We start from the raw sequence: 22,322 nt of genomic DNA on the forward strand, positions 1-22,322 counted from the left end.
ATTGTACCGGATCTCAACCCGGAACAATTGATGCTAGAAGGAGGGGCTAGCTTAAAACACTATCAGCAATTGGCTACTACTGAAGATGATAGGGCATTACGGGTCAAGGCATTGAATTTGGAAAAATTGGCGGAGGTAGCAGCAGAATATGACGGGAAAGTTACTGACGACTTTGAAGACGATGATGAGGAAGATGTGAAAACATTGAACATGTTCAATGCAGATGGAATCCTGGCAGCAATTGCCGACAAGGACAAAGCTTTCCAAACCCCAGAAACGATTAGTTACTTCACCCCCTTGCAGCTCGATGTAGCTAGAAGGGTGATTGCGGCATGTGAGAGGGAAAAGAAAAGAAAGTTGCTGGAAAGCAAGCCCCTCACACAAAACTACGGTAAAAAAGTCCGACAATAGGAGGGATTCAAGGTTAACATGGTGACGAAGTTCTAAGAGGTCGCAAGCACACATCCTGAATCTAAGAAAGCTGAATCCGGACCTAGCAAGAAAGAACCAGAATCAAGGACCCATAAGCAGATTGATTTCGGAGCTAGAAAGATCCAGACGTGTAAGGAAGGAGCGATACCGGTATCTAAGGCACGAGGTGCCATACCGGAAGGTAGTTGTGTCGGGGATTCTAGAGCCGCCCAGAACCCAAGGAAGAGGGTCTTAATAAAACCTAAGGACTCACCGTTTGCACAGAATATACTGGAAGAGCCCATGGAAAAAATTAAACTACTGACATGTCGTTTTGACGGAAGGATAGACCCGAAAAGTTACCTGTCAACATACGAGGGTTACATGATGTTGTACTCGATCTATGACGCTACATGGTGCAAAGTCTTTCCTTCCACTTTGACCTGTAGTGCCCAGGAATGGTTTGGTCATTTGGAAACGGTCTGTAGACACCCAAATGTGTCTCCCCAAAACCAAACCCTGTGATGAATACCTTTTATTTTGTTTGATTATTGAAAAAAGTGAAAGTGTGGAAAGTCTAGTGATGAGGATGTTTTTATTAAAATATTTCTCTTTTTGTTTTCAAAACTATTTCTTTTCTTACCCTATTTATAAAAATAGCCAGTCCAATTTGGTTTGGTCCATAATAAGGGTGCAATAATAGTGTATTTGGACTGGGCTTGAAAAGAGCTTTCCAATAATATAAGCCCGATTGTGATGAATTATGTGGAAGTTATAGATTAAATTAAATTAGGTCCAATGATTTTTAAATGTGGCCCAATGATCTAGAGGAGGGCCTATTAATTATTATTCCTAAAGTGATTAGGGTTGATTTTGATCTTCTAGGAATATCTAGAAGGTTCTCTTTAGTTCTAATTAATGAGATTAGGATTGATAATTATATTTTTAAAGATGTTTTATTTTGAATAAAATATAGTAAATATGATTTTAAATCTGTTTGGACGCAGAATTACCTGTAACTGGTTTAAAAGGTGATTCCGTGTGTAAAAGCGCATTGTACTTTTGAACCAGCGTGAGACAACAGAGTCGTCGCCCGACGCTGACTTTCATCACCTAGCGCTAACCTTCGTCGTCTGACACTGACTCCTGTCGTTGGCGACATGAGGTATTTTATTCTGAATATGATTTTCTTTGATCTCGTGCTATTTTTCCTATAAATAGGGGTCGTATTTCCCTGTTTTCGGATCAACAATCATCTACAATCTCTTTCTCTCTCTCTAAAAGCTAGAAGCCTTCTCTGTCTTTTCTTTTTCTAAACCTTCCCTCTCTCAAAATTCCTCACTCATTAGTCTTAGAAACACCTAGCCAAGTTCGAAGTTGCCTTCGCCCTAAATGTGAAAGGTTTGATATTTCTGAGGGTTTTGTCCCAAATCCCTATTTTAATTATATAATTTAATTGTTTTTTTTTATTATTTTCCTTGAAGTTATTAGCGTGTGTATTTTGTTATTAAAAGAGGTACGAGGCATTGAAGTAAGTACTTTAATTGCTTTATTGATCTTTTGATATAGAAATCATGCTTAGATTATTTTATTAATTCCTAGTATCATGTTTACGGTAGTAACTAATATTTCTAATATCAAGTATGTTTATTATGATGTTTCCTATTTCTTTCCTAATATCATGTTAGTATCATGTTAGGGCTTTGATCTTTTATGTTTAGTGACATGCTAGGGTTTGTTATTAATCTTGGTGTATCATACCTAGGATCTTGCTAATAATATTATGCTTTAATATGATTATGATAATTGTGATTGTTATTATGATGATGATTATTATTATTGTTGCTTGATATTACATTATATTATTTATTGTTATTTCTTGATCACACCTTTTTTATGCACGTTTAAAGGGAATTTGTACTTATAATCACGCTTAATAAGATAATTAATAATCTTGTTTAGGGCTAATATGATTATAATTCAAGTTATCTCCAATAATAGGTTTATTTATGTATTAAATATTTAACTAACATAGATAAACAGGTTTATTTATTGATTGTATGTTAGTCAGAAAGCGCACATGAATATGAGAAGAATAAAGTAGAGGCCTATTTTTAGGGCAAGTTCAATCTCTTTTAGGTTGGATTTGTACCTTCATCCCCGAACTTCCAGTCATGGTTCCAGACCTATTGGAGTTAACGATCTCCTTGATCGTTAAGGGGTGTAACCTTCACCCTGTGAACGGTTTACAAGTTCCTAAAACTTGTTGGCGACTCTTTTGCTCTAGCTTCCTTCCTTTTGGACGCCATTATGCTTAAGTGTATAATCATAGTGAATATCTAGTGTGGGATGACTTGAAATGTTCCCTATAGGGATCCACAATTATGCACAACTGGCGGCAGAATTAGAGGTACAGTATATCAGCAACGTCGCCCGAGAGAGAACTAGGGATTTGGGACCAAACCCTCAGTTTTTATCAATCTTTCACGTCTAGGGTGAAATCAACTTCAAACTTGACTAGGTACGTCTAAGACTCGTGAATGCGGTATTGTATTTTAAAAAGGGAAGGCTTAGAAAGAGGGAGAAAGAATGATTAAAATCTTTTGTAGATTAAAAGATATGGCCGAAATAGTGGAAAGGTGTCAGTTTTGGATAGAGTTTCGTATCTCTTTTATATCTTTTTCGTTATAGATCGGAATTAATATTATAATATATCGTTGGAAAGATAATTTCAACAGCTATCTGACCATATAAGATTTGGATAAAATTTATAAGGCACAAAAATAATATCTGACTGTCTTTGAATGTCTTTCATTTCGAATATAATAGAATTAGGACTTAAAAAAAGAAAGTTTTATTCAATTTCAAACTCTTTAATCTTATCTTTTCAAAAAGGATAATTAAGATCTTTTAGAAACTTATAGAAGCTTATAATAAATCCTTATCGATTTAGGAATATAATTAATATTAATGGAGTCTCTGTTTCAAAAAAAAAAAATATTAATGGAGTCTCCGCATGGAGTCTCTGTTGCAAATGTTTCGATGATACAATTGCAAGTATCGGTGTTGCAAGATTGATTTAGGATCGCAGAACGTTCTGAATCATTCTCCGTCCCTATCGATACTTTGACTTTTGTTTTCGAAACTTGCGTTTCTCCAAACTCAGTCAAAGTGGGGGCTTCTGTAGACACCCATTTGTGTCTCCCCAAAACCAAACCCAGTGATGAGTACCTTTCACGTCAAATCATAATCAAATGAAACGAAAGTGTGGAAAGGTCTAGTGTTGCGGAAAGTTTTTGTTTCTTTTCTCTTCTTTCTATTTTTGAAAACTTTATTTTAAGAAAACAGCCAATCCAGTTTGGTTGGTCCATGATATGGGTCCAATAGTAGTGTAGTTGGATGGGGCTTGCAAAGACCTTTCCAACGATATATTATAAGCCCAATTCCGATGAATATTGAGGAAGTTATGGCCAATTTACTAAACTGGGCCCGGTTTGAGCTTTATGTGCGGCCCAATGATCTAGGGGAGGGCCTAATATGATTTATCATTCCTAATGCAATTAGGAATGGTTTTAGTCTTCTAGAATCTTTTAGAAGGTTCTTTTCATTCCTAATTCAATTAGCATTGATAAGTTGACTTTGTTGACTTTTCAGAGTTTTAATCAAAATCAAATAGCATTTTCGAAGAAATTATATTATTTTATCCTCTAGTACGGGAAACTTATCGGATTTTCGAAAACGCGTTAAAATCAAGACTGGCGTCCAACCCCAGGCCTTGGCGCCTGGAACCAGGCTTGGCGCCAGACGCTAGCCATTGGCGCCTGGCGCCAGCTAGCCAGGGTTGGCGCCAACCTCGTTTTGCGTGCGTCAGACTCTGTTTTGTTAAATTATCTTTTTTGGCTGATTTTCTCTATAAATATCGTATCAAAAATTCCGTTTTCATTCACCTACAATCATTCATCATCTACATCTATCATTCACAAGTTTTCATTAACATTCAATTCTTTCTTACTTTGTTTTCATACAAAATTCCGCATTCGCAAGATCTAGAAACACCTAGCCATATTCGAAGTTGTCTTCGCTCTAGACGTGAAAGGTTTAATTTCTGAGGGTTTGGTCCCAAATCTCTCTTTCAATTATTTAATTTAATTGTTTTGATTATTATTTTTCCTTGAAGTTACTAACGTGTGTATTAAGTTATTAGAAAGAGGTACGAGGCATCAAAGTAAGTAATTTTATGGTTTTAATTATTATGATGTAGAAATCATGTTTATATTGTTATTATGATATTCCTAGTATCATGTCTAGGGTATTTTTTAATATCAAATATGCTTAATATGATTGTTATGATGCTTCCTATATTCTTTCTAATATTTATGATTGTTAGTATCATGTTAGGGTCAAAGATTTGATTTTTATTGCTTAGTGACATGCTAGGGTTTGTTATTAATCTTGTTAGTATCATGCCTAGGATCTTGCTATGTTTATTATGCTTTAATATTAACATGATCATTATTATGGTTAATATGATTATTATCATGATGATTGTTTCATTGTTATAATTTTATAATCATGATTGATTATTTATTATGTTGCTTGATATTTATTGTTTATTGCTTGATCACACCTTATGCATGTTAAAGGGAATTGGTACTTGTAATCACGCTTAATAAGATAATTAATAATCTTGTTAGGATAACTTTGATTATACTTCAAGTGATCGCCAATAACAGTTTATTTGTGCATTAATATTCAACCAACATAGATAAACAGGTTTAGGGTTAACCTATTGATTGTATGTTAATCAAAAAGCGCACATGAATACGATCAGAATAAAGTAGAGGCCTATTATTAGGGCAGGTTCAATCTCTTTTAGGTTGGATTTGTACCTTCATCCCCGAACCCTTATTTGGTTCTAGACCTTATGGAGTTGACGATCTCTTGGATCATTAAGGGGTGTAACCTTCACCTCGTGAACAGTTTACAAGTTCCTTAAAAACTTGTTGGCGACTCTTTTGCTCTATCTTCTTCCCTTTTGGACGCCACCGTACTTTAGTGTATGATCACAGTGGGGTTCAAGCTAGTGGGATTTTAAAGGCTTGAAATTATTCCCTACACTAGGTCTTTTAATTAATTGTTTTATTCCTATTTTAATTTAGGCTTGTAGACACCCATTTGTGTCTCCCCAAAACCAAATCCAGTGATGAGTACCTTTCATGTCGAATCATAATCGAATGAAGTGAAAGTGTGGAAAGTCTAGTGTTGCGGATAGTTTTTTGTTCTTTTTATTCTCTCTGTTTCTGAAAACCTATTTTAAGAAAACAGCCAATCCAGTTTGGTTTGGTCCATGTCAAGGGTTCAATAATAGTGTAGTTGAGTCGGGTTCGAAAAGAGTTTTCCAACGATATATTATAAGCCCAATTCCGATGAATAATGAGGAAGTTATGGCCAAATTACTAAACTGGGCCTAGTTTGATATTTATATGCGGCACAATGATCTAGAGGAGGGACTAATATTGATTTATCATTCCTAATGCAATTAGAATTGATTATAGTCTTCTAGATTCTTCTAGAAGGTTCTTTTCATTCCTAATTTAATTAGCATTGATAAATTGACTTTAGTTGACTTTTTAGAGTTTTAATCAGAATAAAAGAAGTGTTTTTAAGGAAAATACGATTTTGCCCTCCTGTACGGCTAAATTTTATCAAATTAAGAACACGCGTGGAAACTGTTGTTTAGCGTCTGACGACAGTATTAGCGACTGGCGCCAAGGCTTCGCGCTAATGTCTAGCGTCTGGTGCCAATTGTGTTTTATTCTCTTCGAAACTCTGATTCGTTTTTCTATCCATCATGATGATTTTCTCTATAAATAGCCTTCTAAAAACCTCCGTTTTCAATCATCAACAACAATTAATTCTCAATTTTCTCTCCCTCTTCAAGATTCTATTGATTCTCTCTCTCTTTGCTAAACTAGTGTTTTGCATACAAAATCCCGCATTCACAAGATCTAGAAACACCTAGCATTATTCAAATTTGCCTTCGCCCTAGACGTGAAAGGTTTTAATTTATGAGGGTTTGGTCCCAAATCTCTATTTCAATTATTTAATTTAATTCTTTGATTTTATTATTTTCCTTGAAGTTACTAACGCGTGCATTTTGTTATTAGAAAGAGATACGAGGCATCCAACTGTAAGTGCTTTAATTGATTTATTGATATTATGATATAGAAATCATGTCTAGGTTGTTATTTTGATTCCTAGTATCATGTTAGGATGTTTTTCTTAATTTGATGTTTAGAATGACAACAATAAGTTCCTAGTATCATGTTTAGGGTAAAGAATATAATATCAATTATGATTTCTATGATGCTTTTTATTGTCTTTCCTAATATTGATGTTAGTATCATGTTACGGTTAAAGCTTTGATTTTTATTGTTTAGTGACATGCTAGGGTTTGTTATTAATCTTGTTAGTATCATGCCTAGGATCTTGCTATTATTATGCTTTAACATGAATATTATGATTATAATTGTTATGATATGATTCATGATTATTATGATTATGATTATGATTTTGGTTTTTATTATGATTATGATTATTATTATGTTGCTTGATTTATATTTATTGTTATTGCTTGATCACACCTTTTATGCATGTTTAAAGGGAATTGGTACTTGTAATCATGCTTAATAAGATAATTAATAATCTTTTTTAGGGTTAATTTGATTATAATTCAAGTGATCGCCAATAATAGTTTATTTGTGCATTAATATTCAACCAACATAGATTAACAGTTTTAGGGTTAACCTAATGATCGCATGTTAGTCAGAAAGCGCACATGAATATGATCAGAATAAAGTAGAGGCTTATTATTAGGGCAGGTTCAATCTCTTTTAGGTTGGATTTGTACCTTCATCCCCGAAATATCAGTCATGGTTCCAAACCTATTGGAGTTGACGATCTCCTGGATCGTTAAGGGGTGTAACCTTCACCTCGTGAATGGTTTACAAGTTCCTAAAACTTGTTGACGACTCTTTTGCTATATCTTCTTTCCCTTTGAACGCCACCATGCTTAAGTGTATGATCACAGTGGGGTTCAAATTTGGGGTAATGCTTGAAATATTCCCTACAGTTTTTGGCGACTCCACTGGGGAGGATTTCTATTTTAATTCCTGAAATTTATTTCGGCAATGATTTAGAATGAGTGGATGAGACTCGAAAAGTTCTAAGTATTTCATGTGCGTAATTTTGATTAACATTATTGTCATATGCATAAAAAAGATCTCATTGGAAAGTTCATCCGTAATGAGTTAAAAACATAGGATTTTTACACGTAAGAAATTTGAGGAATATCTTTCACAACTAGGATTGAAATAATGCTGCGCGAAACTGGAAAATTTTATTGAGCACATAAAGCTATTATTATTATTATTATTATTATTATTATTATTATTATTATTATTATTATTATTATTATTATTATTATTATTATTATTATTATTATTATTATTATTATTATTATTACACATAGTTATTTTTATTATTATTATAATAATTATTATTATTATTCAATATTAATTATTATTAAAATTATTAAATATTATTATTTATTATTATTATATTAATTATTTATTATTATTAATAAATATTAATTATTTATTTATTATTATTAAATAAACAATTATTATTATTACATTAATTTAATATTAAGTATTATTTTTAAGCAGAGCAGGGCAGAGTAGAGCAGATTGAAGCAGAGTAGAGCAGATTTCAGCAAAGTAGAGTAGAGCAGCTCTAAATAACAGGGCCTAAGTAATTCATTTTGGATCGGATTGAAAAAATTTAAAAATTTGGATTTCGGTTTTGGGTTTTAAAAAACTGAAAACCGAATAAGAAACTGAAATTTTGGCCCAAAAGAGCATTAGCCCTCGTACTTACCTAAGCCCTTAGTCATCAGCCTTTCCTCTGCCTTTCCTCTACCTTTGTATAAAACCTAAAAACCCTAATAGTTTTTATCTCTCCTCTTATTCTCTTAGATCCTCACTACTCTACCTCTTTCCCTTACTTATTTTCTTTCTCTGCCCTTGTTTTCGCCGCCTTTCTCATTCTCAATTCCTCCTCCTCTCCTCTCCTTACTAGTTTTATGGCCCTTCAGTAATTAATTATATTCATTTCACATATTTTTCTTTGACTGCAACCTTTACGAAGAAACCCACGACCACCGCTATGGCCATCGATTGCCTTGTGTCGACCTTTGTCAAGGACTTTGTCAAGAAGCATATGAACATAAACTGTGGGTGAAATGATTAAAAATTGCAAATTTTAATTATTTTATGCTTAATTTACAATTTAATTATTTTTATTTTGTTGATTAGGTATTTTAAATTTCTGGGTAATGTTGAGGGTCACTAGATCTGAAAATGGTCACTAGATCTGAAAATGGTTTTTAACACCTTCTTCATACAAAAAAAAAATAAATAAATAAAAAATTAACACAATAAAATTTTTCGAAAATTTGATTTTACCACCACTTAACAGATTTCGTCCATGAATTTGTTAAGTGAAGTGAACACTGCCATGTGTTGCTTTGTGGTTAGTTAACAAAATAAAAGGAAAAAAAAAGAAAAATTAAATAAAAAAAATCTAAAACTACGTGCTACCCCTGCGCCACCACCGCCTCCTTGTTTTCCGCCCTTAGCGTAGTCGGCGGTCCCCACACTATGGTTGCCAGCGGAACCTCTCCTAGCCTAACCCAGCCCACCGGAACCCAAACCCCTCCGTTTCCCGCATCTAAAACCGTCGCGACACCACCAGATCGTAGGCCCCTTTTCCTTAAAAACGACCACGATTTCGGCCACTAATGGCCAAAATAATCTGGTTAGGCCACTCATCCCCAAAACCGGCCGATTTCGGCCATTAGTGGCTGGAATCGTGGTCGTTTTTAGAATTTAGGGTTTTGATGTGGACAGTTTACGGAAGCGGGAATAGAAGGGGAGATGGGTTCTGTAATACCCCGTATTTTTATACGTTTTTTTATTTAAAAATAAATATTTTGTGGGGTATTTAAATAAATTGAAATGAATTATTTATGATAATTTAATTATTTATTTTAAATAAGTTTGGCAATAATTTATAAAAGGAAAGTTTATTTAATTATTTATTTTATTAAAGTTGGGGTTTAATTTAGGAAAGTTTTATTTTAGTAAAGTTTTATTAGGAAATGGATTAGGAAAGATTAAAAGGGGAAGTTTAGATGAGAAGGATTTCTTGAGAACGGGGTATAAATATTCAACACTTCGGCAAATTAAGCTTTCCCCTTCCCCTTGTTTCGGATCACCACCGCCGGCCACCACCACCACCGCTGGACCGCCGGCCACCAGCAGCAGCGGCGACCACCAACAGCTGGCAGTGGTGGCCGGCCTGCTGTCCAGCCTCCTTCCCTTCGAAAAAAAATCATTCTTTTAATTTTTGTTTAAACCTTAGATCTAATTGATAAATATGAGTTTTGTGATTAATATTATGATTATGATTTTGGATTATAAGTAGTATGTAATTTAATTTTCAGATTTTAATCCTAATTAAAAAGCTGTAATTTTGAAACCCTAGATTCATAAATTATGAATTTTTGAAGGATTATGATTTAGGGTGACTTAAGCCTTTACTTTAAGTGTTTAAAACATAAATACAACAAGTTTTCATTGATATATAATGCTGGAATTTTTGGTAGTATATTAAAAATTAGGAAATTTTACATTAAACCACCTTTTATAACACTTTAATTGCAAGAAACCACCTTATAAAAAAAATTTCGCAAAAACACACCTTAATCGTAAAATTTTTTGCAATCACACACCTTTTCCCGGAAAATACCCATTGACTTGGTTTTCAGGGGTTGACTCGACCATGAGACGCCCTAAAATCGCTAACCCTCCCTTTTCCCCAGCCACCCACTTCCAGTGGCCGGCGACCACCTCCCTCCTTCGTCGCCGACGACCTCATCCCCTCCTTTTCCCAATTCCCATCCTTAAACCCAACCCTCAAGCCCAAAACCCAATTCTCGTACCTTCGTGAAGTGCAACATCCATGGCGGTTGACGAACAACGGAGTTTGGGTCTGGGCAATAAATCGAACGACGACGCTTTAGGAGGAAGAGGAGGAGAGAGAATTTGTGGGCGACGCTTTAGGAAAGTGGGTAGTGGTGGTGGTGGATCTTGGGTTCGGGTGGTGAGAGTGAAGGAAGTGATGGTGGTTAGGTGGAAGAGGAGGAGAGAGAATTCGTGGGTTGGGGGAAAGGGAAGGGAGCAAGAACGCCGGCGCTAGGGTAGGGAGGTGGTCGCCTTCGCCGGCAGTGGGGTGGGGAATTTGGTTGGCCGCCGGAAAAGGGAGGGTTAGTGGTTTTAGGGTGTCACGTGTGAGACACGTGGTCGAGTCAACCCCGGAATACAAGGTCAATGGGTATTTTCCGGGAAAAGGTGTGTGATTGCAAAAAATTTTACGATTAAGGTGTGTTTTTGCGAAATTTTTTTTATAAGGTGGTTTCCTGCAATTAAAGGGTTATAAAAGGTGGTTTAATGCAAAATTTCCTAAAAATTAAGTTTCTTTAAGGAATTTTAATTACCCATTAATTGGGATTAAAGTAGGAGGTTTTAAATAAAATTTTAGATTATTTTAATTAAATTATGAGTGGCTTAATAAGAGTATATATTGCAGGAAATTTTGTGTAGAAAGGATTTTAATGCTGTATTATTACTTTAAATTGTAGGAGACTTTGAAGTGAGTGATTTCTATTAGCCGTGGCGATATTAAGATCGTATTCAAGGTACGTTCGTGTACTTAGCATATTTTTGATGATGTAGTAGCATTCTAAATGTGATTAATTAATTACAAGTAGTATCATGCTAGAGTATGTGTGGAAATTGTGATTGGGTTGATATTGGTGATTGAATTATGAAGCCTGATTTATTTTTGATGGATTAACGATTGAAAAATAATAGTTTGGCATGTGAATATGAACCACACTTTTATTTATGGCATGATAGAAAGCATGTCTGATTAAATTAAACCTTTAATTTTGATTGGAAGATTAAAAGAGAATTTTATTATGGTTCATATAATTTTTAATTGATGCTAAAAACATGGGAAAGAAGCTATGTAAATGTCTATGTACACGAGGAATAAATTGTGTGTTGGTGCCTTAGTGCACTTAAGGTGTTTTTAACCCAGAGGGATAGGATTTTGGCGCATTAACCGTTTAAGGTGTCTTTGACACCGAGGTAGATTTAAAAAGGGGTTCAACATTAGATATTATGTGGTCACTAATTATTCAAGAACTAGCATTTTGGCCCGTTCAATGCACTGGTTATAATATAGGTTATTTTTATATAAATGTATGCTTTTCAATAGTTGAAACTACGAAGTTATTGTTACATGACTTTTGAGGTAAATGCTTGTGAAAATTTTATTTTATTTTATTTTTTTTAAAAAAAAAAAAACAGGTGATAGTGGAATTGTGAAAGAATAATTAATTTAGTTAATTATATATACATGAATATTGTAGAATATGAAATGACATATTAGTTTAAGCTATATTTAAGTTTAAGAGATAAAAAGACTATTTTTATTATACTTCATATGTTTATGTAATAGTTAATTCAACTTTATTCTATCATGGTAGAAATTAAACACTACATTTTTTTACTTAAATGTGCAAGTTACGGAATGCACAAAGACTTTAACATTGTGTAATATTTTTAATTTAATTTTTTTAATATTGAAAAGGTAAGGGAAGTAACATTTGCATATGAGTGAGTTTTGAGGACATGTGACATATGAATTATTGTGGTTTGAGTTTTTAAATACTAAGTATAGATTAAATTGGAGTGTTTAATTGTTTGAATAATTATTATGTTTGGTGTTATTATGATTTGAGAGTCATCACCAAGTTTAATAAAATGTAAATAACGTAAAGTGAAAGAGATTACACACCAAAACTCTTGGAACGTATAAACCTTCAGTATGAACATATGGGGGGAGTTATGGGGTTTTATATTTAACCATAACTTCTACTGGGAGTACAGGACGCTGTATTTTCCTTTTATTATTATGTGCAGGAATTCCGCCACTTACGAGTGGTTCTTTTATACTGGCACGGTAAGCTCCCGTGTTAGTACCCCTTTATTGGGGAAGGTCAGGGGGAGACCCGTTCGATGCGTAATCAAAACTAAATAATTTATTTAGTTACTTAGTTGAGAAGTTTTGTTGTATGTTGTGTGCTTGAAAACAGGTGCAACAAGGAAAGTTGTGTGTTGATAGGTAAAAGCATGTTAGTGTGTTTAAATACGCTTATTGAGACACCCAAATGTGTCTCCCCAAAATCAAACCCGGTGATGAATACCTTTCTTGTCATTTGATTATCGAACAAAGTGAAAGTGTGAAAAGTCTAGTGATGTGGATGTTTTTATTAAAATATCTCTCTTTCTGTTTTCAAAAATATTTCTTCTTTCACTCTATTTATGAAAATAGCCAGTCCAATTTAGTTTGGTTCATGATAAGGGTTCAATAATAGTGTAGTTGGATTGAGCTCGAAAAGAGCTTTCCAATGATTTATTATAAGCCCAATTCCGAAGAATAATGAGGAATTATGGATTAAATTAAATTTGGCCCAAAATGATTTTACATGTGGCCCAATGATCTAGAGGAGGGCCTATCAATATATTATGCTAAAAGACAAGCAAATCAATGTGAGGCTGACACATGTCACTCTATGATTTGCTTGTCTTATAATGGTAAAAATTAAAATAAAATAAATAAACCTTAGAACAATAATTTTGGTTAAAATTTATTATATAAATCATTTTGATTCAGAATTTTTGTTAATAAATTTGATAGAATCTAAACTATCTAAACTATTTGGAATTAAGTTCATTTATGGCAACTTATATATTTATAATTTTATTATAACTATAATACAGAGTATCTTTTTTCATAGTATATATAATAAATTTTGGAATAATAATATTTGTCATCAACTTTGCCACTATATGTAATATTTTTCTTAATTAAACTACACTTATTCACGTTCAACAATATTTTACCTTTTTCACTTTTACCTTTTAATTGATAATTACTCTATTTCATTATCTTCGTATTTTTAGTTTATTTTAGGGTTACTTCTAGGCTAATGCATAATAGGCATTATCCGGAGTAAAAAAATAATTTTTTTTTTTTTTTGAATAAATAGACATGATGAGAACAATGTACTAGGGTTGTACTTGACTGAACCAATTCTAAAATTTATATGAACATACTAATTAATGTTCAACATTTTTTTTTTTAAAAAATACTATCCTTGCTTCTTATTACTTGCAACAAAGAGGTATAATATATGGGATATAAAAATATTTTTTAGTTGCAACTAATAAAAAAGGGAATTAGTATTAGTTTTTAAAAGTCAAACTTAAATTTTTGTGTACAGTAAAACCTATATAATAGGAAAAAATGTTTTATTATGATGTTTATAATTAATTTATTTGACTCTTTTACTAGACTAAGAGTCTGTTCTCTTCCGTTGAAATTCAGTTCAGTTCAGTTCAGCTCAATTCAGTTCAGTTCAACTATTAATTTATGTCTAATGATATTGCTAATGATATAAAGCCAATTTTATTCTTTTAAGCTCTTATTACAACAACAACAACAACAACAACAACAACAACAACAACAACAACAACAACAACAACAACAACAACAACAACAACAACAACAACAAAAACAACAACAACAACAACAATAATAATAATAATAATAATAATAATAATAATAATAATAAGAATAATAATAATAATAATAATAATAATAATAATAATAATAATAATAATAATAATAATAATAATAATAATAATAATAATAATCAATAAATAATAATAATAATAATAATAATAATAATAATCATCATCATCATCAATAATTAATAATAATAATAATAATAATAATAATAATAATAATAATAATAATAATAATAATAATAATAATAATATTGATACAATTCATTGTTCAAATGGTTCTATTTTTTTGATACACATTTCTAATATTAATCTCATTGAGAAAATCAGAGTACTACATAACTTAAATGTTTATGTGTTTAAAATGTTTAGCGGTTTCAAGTTTTTAATATATTATACTATAATTTTTATAATTATATAGTATATTTTTCGTAAATATTTTAATATGTACATTTGTATATACACATATGTATAGTAATAGATAATCAATAAATAATCAAAGATCACTAATCCGTAATTAAAAATCACTAATTAATAAGTTCAGTTCAGTTCAGTTCAGCTCAGCTCAGTTCAGTTTAGTTTAGTTCAGTTCAGTTCAGCTGAGTTCAGTCAATCAGAACAGGCCCTAAAACCTACAATTAGGAAAAATTAAAAGTAAATTAGAAATGAGAATAACGTAAAATTTTATTTTATATTTGACGGGAATGTAAAATATTATTTGCATTGTCATTTCTTAATCCCTTGGTCATTATGTGAGTCTATATTTGTGTGTATGTTCATTGTCATTTTCGAGATAATGCAAAACGGGTATTATGCGGGGATTAAAAATAGAAATTTAATTGAAAAAAACATGATGAGTAGTATGTACTAGGGTTGACTAGGTATTTGAGTGAACATATTATAAAATTTATATGAATCATACTAATGTTCAACATATTTGGTTTTTAATATTACCCCTGTTTCTTTTGCTTGCAAGTTGTAACAAGGGTGCATTATTTATGGGATATCAAAAATTTCTTATTAGTTGCAAATAATAAAAAAAAATAGAGTTAGTTTCAAACTTAAATTTTTTGTTGTAAGTAAAACCTACATAAAGTCTTTATTCATAGGAAAAAAAATATTTTATCATGATGTTTATTATTAGTTTGCCTTTTTCACTGGATTGAAACCCACAATTCGGAAAAATTAAAAATAAATTAGAAATGAGAATAACTTAAAAAAAATTTTTTTTTAAGGGATCGTAAAATATTACTACAATGATGAATGTTTGTTTGTATATGCAGTATTTACATTGTCATTTCCTAATTTATCCATTGATCATTATTGTGAGTCTTTATTTGTGTGTATATACAGCGATGAATGTTTAATTTGTTAATTTTAGTGATTCCGTTATTAATCATTAAGTTAAATTATAAATTAATATGTTGATTGTAAACCGTGCATCGCACGGGAACTATGATAGTTAATTATTATTCCTAAAGTTATTAGGATTGATTTTAATCTTCTAGAAATATCTAGAAGGTTTTTTTTTTTTAATTCTAATGAAATTAGGATTGGTAATTATATTTTAAAGATGTTTTATTTTGAATAAATATGTGACTTGTTACATATATGATTTTAATCTGCGTAACGCGGAATTAGTTGTTTAATAGTATTAAGAAGATGATTTTGTGTACAATGCGCGTTTTAATTTTGACTTAGTGCGAGATGACAAAGTTGTCGCCTGGCGCTGGCGCTGCTCTTGTTGTCTGGCGCTAACTCCTGTCATTGGCAGCAGGAGGTATTTTATTGCGAATATGACTTGATTTGATTCCGAGCTATTTTTTCTATAAATAGGGGTCGTATCTACCCGTTTTTCATCGTTCACAGCCATCATCTCTCTCTTTCTCTCTCTAAAATCTAGAAGCTTATTCTTTCTCTCGATTCTTTTTCTAAACCTTCCCTCTCATAAAATTCCTCATACATTAGTTCTAGACACACATAGTCAAATTCGAAGTTGCCTTCGCCTTAGACGTGAAAGGTTTAATATTTCTCAGGGTTTGGTCCCAAATCTCTATTTTATTTAATTTAATTGTTTGATTTATTATTTTCCTAGAAGTTACTAACGTGTGTATTTTGTTATTAGAAAGAGGTACGAGGCATCAAAGTAAGTAGTTTAATTTCTTTATTGATCTTTTGATATATGAATCATGCTTAGATTATTATATTAATTCCTAGTATCATGTTAGGATGTTTTATTGCTTCCTAGTATCATGTTTAGTATTAACTAATATTTCTGATATTATGATGCTTCCTACTTCTTTCCTAATATCATGTTAGTAGCACGTTAGGGCAAAAGCTTTGATTTTTATTGTTTAGTGATATGCTAGGGTTTGTTATTAATCTTGTTAGTATCATGCCTAGGATCTTGCTAATATTATTATGCTTTGAGAATATTATTATGATTAAGATGATTATTATTATGTTTCTTGATGTATATTATTATTGTTATTGCTTGATCACGCCTTTTGCATGTTTAAAGGGAATTTGTACTTGTAATCACGCTTATTAAGATAATTAATAATCTTGTTTAGACTAATATGATTATAATTCAAGTGATCGCCAATAATAGATTTGTTTGTGCATTAATATTCAACCAACATAGATTAAACAGGTTTAGGGTTAATCTATTGATTGCATGTTAGTCAGAAAGCACACATGAATACGAGAAGAATAAAGTAGAGGCCTATTATTAGGGCAAGTTCAATCTCTTTTAGGTTGGATTTGTACCTTTATCCCCGAACTTCCAGTCATGGTTCCAGACCTATTGGAGCTAACGATCTCTTGGATCGTTAACGGGTGTAACCTTCACTTTGTGAACGGTTTACAAGTTCCTAAAACTTGTTGGCGACTCTTTTACTCTAGCTTCCTTCCCTTTAGACACCACCATCCTTAAGTGTATGATCACAGTGGGGCTCAAGTGTGGGATGCTTGAAATATTCCCTACACCCCTTCACGATCCATAAGATCGCTAACTCCATAGTGGTCCGGAACCAAGACCGAATATTCGGGAATGAAAGTACAAATCTAACCTAAAAGAAATTGAACCTGCCCTAAAAACAGGCCTCTACTTTATACTTCTCATATTCATGTGCGCTTTCTGACTAGCATACAATCATTATATTAATCCTAAACCGGTTTAATCTATGTTGGTTGAATATTAATGCACAAACAAAACTATTATTGGTGATCACTTGAATTATAATCAAATTAGCCTAAACAAGATTATTAATTATCTTATTAGGCGTGATTACAATTAAATACAATTCACTACTACAAAAATGGCCAAAGAGACCAAAGATAAGAGACCGTTTGATTAAATAACCGGTCTCTCTGTTTCAAGAGACCCAATATTACAAATAACGGGTCTCTCTTATACTATTTTAGAAAATTGAAATTTAATAAAGACCCTTTATCAAAGATAACCGGTCTTTCTTGATTTTTTTATTAGTAATTTAAATATGGAGAGACCCGTGTTCTTAAAAAAACGGTCTCTAGACTAACACCTCAAACCACCTATTTAAGTTAGGCGGTCTCTGCACCTAATACCTTAGACCACCCATTTAAGTTAGGCGGTCTCTAGCTTTTCTTAAGAAAAAAATTTATCATTTTCCTTTTAATCCCCTTTTGGCCTTTACATCTTTACCAACCTGCTCCTTTATACTCTCCCTATTCATTAAAACCCTAGCTTGCTTGAGTTGCTTCTAGCAGCCTCCATCCTTCCAATCCTTCCCCTAATTTTCTCTGTCTATTTTGATGCAAGTCATGCAATCACTCTCTTCCTCTTCCTAGTGTTCTCACTGGAAACCTCCGCTGGAAAATCTACTCTGGTCGCCGGAAGATTCTCGAATGTTTACAGTGAACTTCAGAGGAGTGCATCGATCACTCTCTTCCTCTTCCTAGTGCTCTCACCGGAAACTTCACCGTCGTTAATGGTTCCAACAGTTCCACTGCCGGAAATCCTGGTATTTCTCGCTCTATAACATTTGATCTTGATTAATCGAAATATATCAATATTTTTTTTGGGTGAATTTTTGTTTCGTATTGATTAAGGTTATTATTATTGTTGCATATATATTTGAATCGATTAAACAGAAATTATAGGATGATTGAATTTGATCAAATTTTGAATGCTTGAAGTTTTGACACTTTTACCTATTCGAGTGAACTAGAGGATTCAATTTGATAATGATTTGAATGTTAAGTAGTAAGAATTTAATCTGGAAAGTGTTTGATCCGAAGTTTTAATTTCTCTATAATATCTGATATTTAAATTGTTTATTATATTGGATCCGTTTGTTTGATTGGGAATATTCTCCGGTTGCGTCTACTCGGTACTCTCTCTTTGGGTTTAAAGGTTTTTCTCTATCTCCCTTCTTCATCCTTTCTTTCTGTATAATTAGTTTTCTGAATAAGTTGATTTTGGATTTTTGATTTTCTGTAAAATTCTTTCACAGTACAATTTATTTCATTTATCTTATTAATTAGAGAGGTTTGATTTCAGCAAACTGGTTGTATTTTTTTCTCAAAAGAGAATTATGTTTAGTTATATGCTTTTTCTTTAATTTTTTGTATGTTATTTGGCACTAATGATATTTATCAGTTCATCAATTGGAATGATTAGTTTTTCTAAGGTGATTAAATTTTTATGTTTTTGAATTTCTGGATTTGAGATTTTTTGACGTGAAGGTAGTTGTTATTTACAATTTTTTGGGTTAGATCTTTGAGTTTTTCACCTAATTCTTTTATGTTAATTGCAGCTTATGAGCATATGAAGCATATGGATGAGTTCATATTCGAAGCTAAGACACTGTCCAACATGATAGAATATTTGAAGCTGATGCGTATTAGGATTTAAAGATTTTTTTATACTTTGTACATTGGGTTGTGTAATTTGTTGTATGTACCATATATTTGTACTATATAAAACATTAAATGCAATTATAATTTAAAATTGAAATATTAAATTAAATTAGCTATTTTTTTATTTTTAAATGACACCAAGAGACCTGTTAAGTTCTATAAGCGGTCTCTCTTTTCTCAAAAAAGAGATTACCTAACTTCAATAGGCGGTCTCATTTTTCTCAAAAGAAGACCGCTTTTCTTCAAAAGGCAGTCCCACTTTTCCTATTCTAGAGACCGCTTTTCTTCAACAGGCAGTCTCACTTTTTCATTCTAGAGACCGCCTCTAATAAAGCAGTCTCTTTGCCAAAGAGACCGCCTCTAAGGCAGTCTCTTTGACTTATTTGGACAGGTCTCTTTGGCCTATTTCATCCGGCAATAGAGGGCGTGATCAAGCAATAACAATGATAATATCAAGCAACAATATAACAACAATCATCGTCATAATATAATATTCTCATCAAATTAAAGCATAATAATATTAGCAAGATCCTAGGCATGATACTAACAAGATTAATAACAAATCCTAACATGTCACTAAATAATAAAGATCAAAGCTTTATCCCTAATATGATACTAACATGATAGAAGAAATAGGAAGCAACCTAAACATGATACTAGAAAACAATAAATAACATCCTAACATGATACTAGGAATTAATATAATATAAGCATGCTTTCTATATCAAAAGAATAATTAAAGTAATTACTTACTTCGATGCTTCGTATCTCTTTCTAATAACAAAATACACGCGTTAGTAACTTCAAGGAAAATATTAAATCAAACAATTAAATCAAATAATTGAAATAGTGATTTGGGACCAAACCCTCAAAAATTATCAAATTTTCATGTTTAGGGTGAAGAGAACTTCGAACTTATTGGCCAGGTGTGTCTAAAACTTGTGAATGCGGAATTTTGTGAAAGGGGGAGGTTTAGAAAGAGGGAGAAGAACAAGCTATTGCTTTTAGAGAATTAAGGAAGATTGTTGATGATTGTGAATGAATAAAAACGGGGAAATACGACCCCTATTTATAAGTAAATAGTCTTGAATCGATAGAAAAGAATCAAAATTTGAATCCGAATAAAACTGACCCCTGTCACAAGCGACAGAGCCTAGCGCGAAACGACAAGCATCACGCATGGTGACATGCTTTGTCGTTTGGCGCTAATTAAAAGATAAAACGCGCTTTTGTACGGAATCCTCTTCTTAATAAAATTAAGCAATTAAATTTCGTTTTAATTAATTTTAAATCATATTTTATCATAATAAAACAGTTGTTTTATTTTGAATCAAAGTTATTATTTTTCTAAAAAGAATAATCATCAATCCTAATGTTATTAGAACTCAAAATAACCTTCTAGAATATTCTAGAAGATTAGAATTAATCCTAATAATTTTAGGAATAATAATTAATGGGCTATTCACTAGATCATAGGGCCATAAAACCATTTCAAACCCAATTTAGTATCTTGACCATAACTTCCTCATCATTCATCGGAATTGGGCTTATCATATATCATCGGAAAACTCTTTACGAGCTCGACCCAACTACACTATTATTGGACCCTTGTCATGGACCAAGCTAAATTGGACGAGCTATTTTCATAAGTAGTAGAGAAGATTTTCGAAAAAAAGAGATTTTATTAAAACGTCCACATCATAAGACTCGATCTTCACACTTTCACCTCATTCGATAATTAAGCGACTTGAAAAATATTCATCACCGGGCTTGGTTTTTGGGGAGACACATTTGGGTGTCTACATAGGGAAAAACAGATATTTTAAAAGAAAGGAATTTCTAAGGTGTTACATCGGTGGTCGGGACTGGGGAGGAGATTGGTTATGATGGTTTAGGCTAAGGAGGGTGTGGGCTACGGTTCTGGTGGGTTGAAGCCTTGCGTGTGGGGTGAGGATGTTGTGTTAGCGGTGGTTGTGTTTGGGTGGTTGTAGGTTTTTTCAATTTTTTTCTGTTTTTTTTGAACTAATAGTATAACAACACGTGGAATTATGGACCCCACTTAATGGATTCTTGGACGGAATCTTTTAAATTATGGTAAAATTAATTTTCTTAAAAATGTTTTGGTGTTAAAATAATTTTTTTGATGGGGGTGTTAAAAACCATTTTGAGTCTATTTTCTGGTGTTAAAATCAAAAATTCCTTAACAAATTAAAATCGTAAATATATAAAAGTAGCCCAGAATTTTTTCGGTTTGTGGATTGGATTCGGTTTCTACCTCTTAAATTCGGTTTGGTTCGGATTGGATTAAATTGTTATTCGGTTTGGATTTGGATTGAAAATTTGGAAACCGAATTTTATCGGATAGGATTCAGTTTGGTGTGTAATCCAAATCGAAAACCGAACCTTTACCCCTACCTATATTGACCCTACCTAATAAGGGCTCATTCCATTAAAGGCTCTATCCATTAAAAGGCCTTTAAACTTTGCCCTTACCCTATTATCATTGTGCTACCCTACCCAATAACCAGCTTTATTAGTTACCAAAGATAATAGCTATTTTAACAAAATTCATTAACTATGATTAATTTATTTTATTTTTTAACAAGTAATTTAATTTATTTTAGAAAAAAAATTAATTGTTTTAAAAATTCACCTTCTTCCACCACTAGCTAACCACTGCTAGCAACCCAATCATCGATATCCCAACTCCCTTCCCTTGGCCGACGCCCATCCAATCCCTAGCTCCCCCAGCCAAAGACCACATCCCCCTCCTTTTCCCTCACTTTCGACACTTCCACCCCTCCCTTTCCTCGGTACGACGACCACCCCTCTCTCAACCATTGCCAAACGAGCCCTCCAAACCCTAAACCCCACCTGATTAATCCTACTTTTCACTTATTTAATTGTGTATATAAGGGTCCTGATCGCCTAAAGATTCACAAATTTGTTTGAACGTTCGTATGTTTTGAGGATGGTGAGGTGAGAGGAAGGAGAAAGTTGAAAGGAAAGATCACCGGCGGTCAATTGGGAATTTAATAGAGAGAGTTGTAATACCCCGTACTTTTATACGTATTTTAATTTGAATAAGTATTTCATAAAATATTTAAATAATTTAAAATTAATTATTCATAATGTTTTATTATTTAAAGATTTTATTTTTAATTAAAGGTCCAATTTATTTATGTAATAATTTAGGGAATGCTTTATCTTATAATTTAAAAACTTTGGGGC

This window comes from Chenopodium album, chromosome 9 (assembly GCF_948465745.1).
Source record: "Chenopodium album chromosome 9, dcCheAlbu1.1, whole genome shotgun sequence".
Lineage (NCBI taxonomy): Eukaryota > Viridiplantae > Streptophyta > Magnoliopsida > Caryophyllales > Amaranthaceae > Chenopodium > Chenopodium album.